The sequence below is a fragment of the Eucalyptus grandis genome, chromosome 8 (assembly GCF_016545825.1).
Source record: "Eucalyptus grandis isolate ANBG69807.140 chromosome 8, ASM1654582v1, whole genome shotgun sequence".
Taxonomy (NCBI): domain Eukaryota; kingdom Viridiplantae; phylum Streptophyta; class Magnoliopsida; order Myrtales; family Myrtaceae; genus Eucalyptus; species Eucalyptus grandis.
Window position 1 is genome coordinate 30,927,253 of NC_052619.1, and position 9,123 is coordinate 30,936,375.

The window sequence follows — 9,123 nt, forward strand, 5'->3', positions numbered from 1 at the left end:
AGTACTAGGTCTTGATCCTGGCGAAGTTCATGCCTCCAGTTGTTGATTCCACACAGCAACGCCGTTAAAAATTGCACTTTCTGTAGATTAAACCAACTTGTTCTTTCATTCCACAAGATCACCTGATGTCACACATCCAAAATAGCAACACAGAAGTTGTTGATGTAAACAAATTTCGATTTATGTGGATTTAGATGTCAATGTAGGCAGTATTGCCATCATATCACATTCCGTTTGAATCCTCAGTTTTGGGTTTCAGGTTGTATAATAGTGCTTTAGCTGTTCTAGTGATGTTCATTTTGTCAAGGTCTTGGACAAAAGCTTCGGAGTATTTAGGCTACCTAAGGAATACATAGTTACAAGCAAGCAAACATCCTAGACACATGACTACATGCTTAATCATGTTAGAGTCTGTAAATTCGTTAAATTCACAAGCCATTTCGAAGATGTACTCTACTGAGTAGTTTCTTTGTGTTGGGAATAACGAATCCCCGAAAACCGGATTCGACACTAAATCGAACCCCTAAATCAATGCGGAAGCGAAGCCCGAGAAAACCACGTATCACCGATCCTAAAGCACACCACTGATTCGAGCGTACCTTGTTAGCCACAGATTAGACACCAACGCTGAAGAAGAGGAAGAAATTCTAATCCGATGATGTCAATTCGCCTTGAAGGGAAGACGGTGTCGCCGTTTTGCGCTTCACTTTGTTTTCTTTTTTTGGGAGAGAGAGAGAGCAGGAAGGGAAGACATACGTACGTTCCAACCGGTGCCATCTCTCTCTCTCTCTCCTCCCTTTTATACCTTCCCCCATCCACGGGCCCTATTCCCGTGGGCCGGGCTTTTTGGGCCCAGCATGGGCGGACAAGCCTTAAGCCCATCTCATAAATCCATCATCTCCCACTCGCACATGGTGGGCCGAACAAGATTCTCTTAACCTCTCTTCAACATTCATACCAGTGAATAATCCGTGCGACCAAGCATACTTTGAGAGCTCGTTGCCATACATCTGTTAGGAATATATAGCAGCTCATAATGGGCATCACACTCCGAGTAGATTTAGTATGCGTACCCTAGATCGATCGATCACATTTATATCTCTCTTGATCTCTTTTAAACAATGATATATATATATATATATATATATATATTGTATTCACAATTATGATTATCCCAAAGATAGTCATAATTGGTTAACCGGTGAATACAAAACTACAATGTGATTCTCCAAAATCGATCTTCCTCTTTCCTTCAAACTCTCAATTTCAGTTCAGCTTGCTTTTCTAGAAATGCCCCATTAGATCGAATCAAACTCATGACCATTGGCAACATCCTAAGATAGCAAACACTAAATAGAAATCTTGAGAATAAGTAAGAGTCATGAGGGGACTAAAAAATTGAGGAACTCTTTTCCTCAAGAGTCTCACACGACATAAAAAAGTTGAGATCAAACTTTTGCCACCCTTATTGGTCGTCTCATGCATAGGTAGTATGAAATACGTATTACGGTATCAACTCATTTCCCATGGAGCGTATGTCTACACCTTTCAATACCGTACAGATGATAGTTCAGACATACCCAATGTCTAACTTGAGTTCACGTATCTACTCATTCACTAAATTCATCAGAACTCACATCGGCATCATAGACAGATAAAGTAAAATATGTGGGGTATTTTACTCTCGGACATAGTAAGTATTATGTCCTCATCTTAACACCAGTTAAGGCGACATACGTGTTTTAAGCTTGAGCTCTCGATTATCACCAAGATAATAAGCTTAAAAACAGTCTCATCTCTATTTATCACACAGTAAATAGAGGCGATTACCCGTGTGAGTGGGCTAATCTCATATCTGTCCGACATACTTTCCTAACTTAAAGTAATGCATTGAGCATTAAGATGCATAAAGATCAAACAAAGATTCATAGGCATTAATGATGAAAAACATAAATTCATCATATGTGAACACTTAGGGAAAATTATAATATTCAGTACATTAGCCTCTACGCAGTTCTAGAGATTTCATATGGCCACAAAACACATCTCTAGGTACTGGCTTTGTCATAGGATCTGCTACCATTCTATGCGTAGTATGTACTCTAAGTTCACCTCTTTTCGTGCAATCATATCCATGACAAAATTATACTTGGTATCTATATGTTTGGTCTTGCCATGATATTTTGGATCTTTGGTGTACGCTTTCGCTGCTTGGCTATCATAATTAACCAATAACAAATCTGCAGCACTTCCAATAACACCTAAATGATCCAATAATCTCTTAAGCCAAACATCTTCTTATCTTGCTGCGACAATGCCACGAACTCAATTCCATCGTGGACAAGGCTATATTCTTTTGTTTCTTACTGCTCCAACACATGGTGCCATTATTCGGTAAGAGAACAAACCTAAAGGTAGATTTCCTTTTATTTAAATCTCCTCCCCAATCAACATCGAGAATAGCCTTAGAGTCGCAGATCCTTTCTATAATAACTCAACGTATAATCAGCAGTCCCCTTTAGATACCTTAGTATTCTTTTAACGGCTTTTCATTGTGCTGGACCTGGATTGGATTGGTATCTACTCACCATTCCAACTGTAAAACATACGCCAGGTCTTGTACACATCATAGTGTACATCAAGCTTCCAACAGCACTAGCATAAGGAACATGTTTCATTTGTTCCTTCTCTTGTGGAGTCCTTGGACACAGTCTATGGCTCAATCCTTCACCTTTTGCAATAAGAGTGTCTATGGGTTCGCAATCTTGAAATCTTAACTCCAAGAATGTATGCAACATCACCCATGTCTTTTATATCAAAGTTGGAAAATAATCAATTCTTCACAGTATTAACAAACTCCATATTGCTTCCGGCAATCAATATATCATCAACATATAATGATATGATCACAAATTGATCATTGGATCTTTTGATATATACACAATGATCCTTTGTCTATCATTGTAAAGTCATATGCCATTATGGCATTATGAAAACGTATATACCATTGTCTTGACGACTGCTTAAGGCCATATATCGACCCCCAAAGTCGACATACCTTTTCTTCTTGACCTTTCACTATGAAACCAGCAGGTTGTTCCATATTTATTTCTTCCTCTAATTCTCTATTGAGGAAAGCAGTCTTTACATCCATTTGATGTAACTCAAGATCCATACCAAACACTATTGCCAGAATTATGCGAATCAAGGTAAATCTCACTACAGGAGAGAATGTTTCTACATAATCAATTCCTTCCTGTTGATTATACCCCTTCGCCACAAGGTGAGCCTTATGCCTTTCTATCGAGCCATCAGCCTTTTGCTTTATTTTGAGAACCCATTTGTTCCCAATAGCTCTGCGTCCTTTTGGCAGATCAACCAGTTCCCAGACTTGGTTTGATTTCATCGACTCCATTTCCTCTTCCATTGCATGAATCCATTTTTCATTATTAGGGCAATTCAGAGCCTCATTAATATTTCTTGGCTCATCCTCATCTTGTGGAGCAACAATAAAAGTTTCCCTTTCAATGTCAAAACATCGACGGGGAATACTTTGGCGACTTGTTCAGCGTATGGGAGATTGTACACTTAGCACATCATTCCCCATTATGCTCCCACTTGAATTAAGTAATGATGATGTCGTATCATCATGTGATTGCAATTGAGAATGAGTTGAATTCAATTCATCACTTCTCATATTACTCCCACTTGGATGAACTCCACTAACATCATTATCCTGATCCAAGGTCTCAAATAGGGAGTAATCTTCTCCTATTTCTCCCTTAAGAAATTCATTCACTAAGAATGTGACATCCCGTGATTCAAATTCAGTTATACTCCCACTTTCCTGCTCACCTATGAACACATACCCTTTCGAGTGTTCGGAGTATCTCATGAAAATACTCTTATTTCCTTTGGGACCTAATTTCCCAAACTTGTGAGAGGACTCATGAGTATAGGCAGCATAACCCCATGACTTAAGAAAACTTAAGTCTGGTTTTCTACCTATCCATAACTTATATGGAGTGGAAATAACTAATTTGGAAGGCACTCGGTTAAGTATATAGGCGTGCGTTAACAACGCATCACTCCAAAAAGTGATATGTAAGTTAGCATGCGCCATCATAGACCTAACCATTTCCAGTAGGGTTCTGTTTCTTCTCTCTGCAACACCATTTTGTTGAGGAGTATATAGAATAGATAATTGTCTTTCTATTCCTTTTTCATCACATAATTTTCTGAACTCATCAGATAAATATTTTCGACCTCGATCGGATCTAAATACTTTTATTTTCTTGTCTAATTGATTTTCAACCAAGTTCATAAACCTTTTGAAACAACATAATGCTTCAGATTTATGAGAAATCAAATAGATATATCTGAATCGAGTATAATCATCTATAAAAGTGATGAAATAAACAGCCCCATGCCTCCTTCTCACATTCATTGAACCACAGACATCATAATGGATTAAAATGCAAAGGAAATTCAGCTCTTTATCTTTTCCAAATGGTTTCCTTGTCGTTTTCCCTTCTAGGCAATACTTACATATGGACAAATCGACTTTTCAATATTGCCCAACAAGCCCTCTTTGGCTAGTCTATTCATATGTTGTTGGCCAATATGACCAAGTCTAGTATGCCACACATTCACATCATTATCACATGAAGTAAAAAACGTGAAACAAGGGAATAACATATTGACATCACCATAGTCAACATTTAGTACAATAAAACCATCTAGAAAGTGACCACAACCATAGCAGTTTGTATCTAAACACAAATCTACACCTCTATTATGGAAGTTCATATAAAAAACAAGTTTAACCAACACCAAAACAGACGTTAAATTTCGACGAATCTCTAGAGCATATGGAACGTCATGTAGGAACAAGATGCGTCCACCACGCATGTTCAATTGGCAGGTGCCAATCCCTTTAACTTCATTTCTGGAGTTATATCCCACATAGATCCACTTAGTTCCAGTCGGTATCGTCGGAATTCCACGAAGGATTCTCTATCCTTCGCTACATGGTCTGTCTTTCCTGAATCTACAGTCCACAAAGGATTGAATCCAGCCAATAATTCAGAACTTGACACATAATCAAAGTTCTCAAATGTACAAGAGGTGTATACTTTCTTTTGCTCACGACAGTCGCGAGCATAGTGACCTCTCTTATCACAATTGTAACACATTTCCCTTGACATTTTCTCCATTTGAGGACATTTTCCTCTCTTGTGTTGGTTAACTTTTGATCTCTTGCAATAAGGACTTGATCCTTTGCTTTCCCACGTATTGAACGAATCAATACGTTTGCGCTTAGAGCTCAAAGCCCTTTCTGAGCTAGAACCAGCATAGCCAATGTCTATTTTCAGCTCAAATGCCGATAGGCAATCCTCTACTAGCTCAAGGTGGCGCACAGCATCCTCTAGATCTTCCATAATATGGTCAAGAGCTTCTAGTGCTTCTAGCTTTTCCAGCACATATTGAATCTTCGTATTCAATATTCCACAATCGTTGCCGTTCATATCAGCAATTATGTTCTTAGTTGCTGAAACCATCGATCTGAACACATCAGACTTATATGCACGAATAATTAATGCCTATCATTTATGCATCCCTATTTGCATAGACCCATCATATTAATAAATAATTTCAAGTAAGGCTTCAGAATCAAAAGGTTACTATGTTTCCAATCATCCTCCAAAAATCTTAACTTAAAACTATCATTAATATGATTGTCATATGCAAAATCAATTCTATGTAGTTACAAAAACTTCTATTACTACCCACAGCAATTAGCAGTAACAGAAAGCAAATATTATCTAACATCCAATAGAATAACAGTGCTTTCACATAATACAACTATACATTACACTAAGCAATATATACAAAGAAAAATATCAACATGGAAAGAGATATTTACATCCAAAAAAAAATCTCACAATTAATCTAAGAAATAATTATGGAATGTCCCTTCTAATCTATTAGTCAAAACATCTGAGAAAATTGAAGGCACATTAGCCAACCATGGAAAAACTTTTGGAGAGCTTTCATGTCGCCACCAAGGCGCATTTACTCGTGCCACGTAGTGCACAATTTAAGGGTTGAAGTTTTGGCCAACTCAATCCTATAGTACTCTCTTACAAAAGCTTCCACCAGCCTTCTATAACCCGGGACCACGTTGACCTCCCATAGCCAATCTAACACTGCTTGCCATTCAGGTGGAAGAGTGTTTATCAAAGCCGGCACCTTCTCAAAATCAGGCATAAGATAACCATTACTGATGATTTCTTGTATCATCTGATTGACCTTGACCATATGTGATACTAAATCACCGTTATGCCACGGATAATTAGCTAAATCTTACATCAGCTTTTTAAGTCTTGCATTTCCCTCGTCCGTTCTCGGGATTGCAGCTATCCGTGCATAACGCATCATAGTTCTTGCTACAAATGCAGAACTAAAAATGGATTACTCATAATCCATAATTTACACAAGGGAAAATACATAATTTTCCAAAATTCATGGAACAAATGCAGAATAAATTATTTTGATTACATATAAACCACATAGGCATACATGAAAAAGAAACAAATCCTTTTTTTTTTTTTTTTTTTTTTTTCGGGTCAACGGTCAAAGTCAACGGTCGTCGGTCAACGGTCGGTCAACGGTCGCCGGTCGGACCGGGAAGACCGGTCGGGCCGGTTCGGGCGAACGGTCCGCACGTGCCGCGCGTGCCGGGCGTCGCGGTTCGGGTCGGGTTGTCGGGTCGAGTCGCCGGCCGGTTACCGCCCGGCTAAATGTCGTCGGCGATGACGTCATCGGTGACGTCATCGAGCGGTTATCGACCGTTGGATGACGTCACGGTGACGTCATCACGTGACGTCAGCACGCGTCGGTCCACATACCGGTGCGTGCCGTTTCGCCGGTCGCCGGCGCGCACGTGCCGGTTCGTCACCGGTGCGTGTGGCGCACGCGCTGGCCATTGCCAGCGCTTCAGGCGCGTGCGGCATCTTCCGGTGACGCGCAACATGTCGCCAGACTCGTCTCGACGACCTCTTTCACCCAGTGCTTTCAGAATTCAATTTTGACTTACGAAAACTCAGAAAAATGGCCGAACAGCGCTCGGGTGTCGGGATTTTTCGCCCCGATCCGTACGGCCGAAGTTCTTTCGCGAAAAATCAATCAAAAACATCAAATTGATCGGGAAAAACGTGAACTAGGGCTCTGATACCAATGTTGGGAATAACGAATCCCCAAAAATCGGATTCGACACTAAATCGAACCCCTAAATCAATGCGGAAGCGAAGCCCGAGAAAACCACGTATCACCGATCCTAAAGCACACCACTGATTCGAGCGTACCTTGTTAGCCATAGATTAGACACCAACGCTGAAGAAGAGGAAGAAATTCTGATCCGATGATGTCAATTCGCCTTGAAGGGAAGACGGTGTCGCCGTTTGCGCTTCACTGTTTTCTTCATTTTGGGAGAGAGAGAGAGCGGGAGAAGGGAAGACGTACGTACGTTCCAACCGGTGCCATCTCTCTCTCTCTCCTCCCTTTTATACCTTCCCCCATCCACGGGCCCTATTCCCGTGGGCCGGGCTTTTTGGGCCCAGCATGGGCGGACGGGCCTTAAGCCCATCTCATAAATCCATCACTTTGTAAGAAGGATGACATTTTTGCAATAATCACTTAAGTCCATGTGGGCATAAAATCCCGTACTGAACATTAGAGAGCTTGTTATCATCTCTACTTGTAGAGGTCAAGGAATTCGGTCTACCAATGCCACTTTGGCAACCTATCCACTTTTACGACACAAGAAAGGTATTAATGAATATCTGTATGGAATTAATGGGACACCTCCTGTATGAAATTATGTACAAGGTGATTACTTTGTCCTCGACTATAGGCAGAAGCAAGCAGCTGGGGAGAATATCTTCATTTCTTATTACGTTGTCTGGTCCTCATTAATAAAAAACCAAGGAAGGTAACAGAAAGAATGTAGAGACAGAGTAGCACACATCTTTTGTTGTTACGGCTTAGAGAGTGACTTGCATTTTGACAGTCAGTGGAGAAGCTTATCTTGAAGTGATCGTTGATATCTATTCGAAATTGGATTTTTCTGCATCTATTTCCGTGATGAAATTTTGACATAACGTCTTAGTCTTCACTTGTATGCTTCACTATATCATGTCTTGAAGCCAACTGAATTGTGTACGTCTGTGCTTTGACAACATTCAGGCCAAAGCTGGAGCTGGCTTGGTAACGCTGTCAATGGTGAGTCCTTTTTTACGCCCTTGAGATGTAGTGTGATCTCTTTCATGAACAAGAAATTTGATGGCTCTTTAATATGCAGACTCTTTTCACATGCTTAAATAGCGTAAAAATGAAATATGCAGGCATATACTGCTGTCAAGTTTGCCGATGCATGGCTGCATAGGTTTTAGGGTGACGCGGCATTGTCGGGTGAGCATTTGTTGCTTCCCAGGTTTGAGGTCTTGCAAATCAAGATCTAATCTTTTTACTTCTCTCAAATTCAAACTGAAATGACCAATGAATTTCTTTATTGTTGTCCCCATCTTTCAGGTGACCAAGCTTCCGTTCTTTGCATCCAAAGTGCGCCTCAGTGGTGCTGTTCTGAGGAGGTTCTTCCCCTTGGCCTGCTGAATGAGTATGAAAGGTCTGGAGTTCTAATAATCTCAAAAATTTTAGGTCCACTGTGATTAGATCAAAGGAAGATGATTATTTTTTTTTTTTTCAATCCTTTGTTTATTAAGCTGTAGAACTGGCTTGGAAAAGGCAAAGAGAGAGCTAGCGGCGAGTATCCAGGAGGGCATTTCATTTATCAAGAAGTAAGAGGGTTAAAGATGTGGCATTTCCCAAAGGAAAATTATGTCCTCTTCATAGTTTCCGCTTTGTTTTTTCTACTGGGCATAAGTGGCTCAGACCTTGGAAGATATCGAAGTTTATTTTACATAGATTACTTAGGAAACATGGAGGTTTTTTTTCTTTTTTTTTTTCTTTTTCTTGCATGTAATGTACTCAAATGGTAACCACTGGGGTTTACCCAGTGGCCACCCTTCCAACTTGAATCCCCACCTCTTTGGTGGGAATGAA

At 40.2% G+C, this 9,123-nt stretch overlaps 1 pseudogene; it reads left to right on the plus strand.

Moving 5' to 3' along the window:
• The window catches only part of LOC120287147, a 90,272-nt pseudogene extending 81,410 nt beyond the window's left edge, over positions 1–8,862 (plus strand).
• The last annotated feature ends 261 nt before the right edge of the window (positions 8,863–9,123 follow it).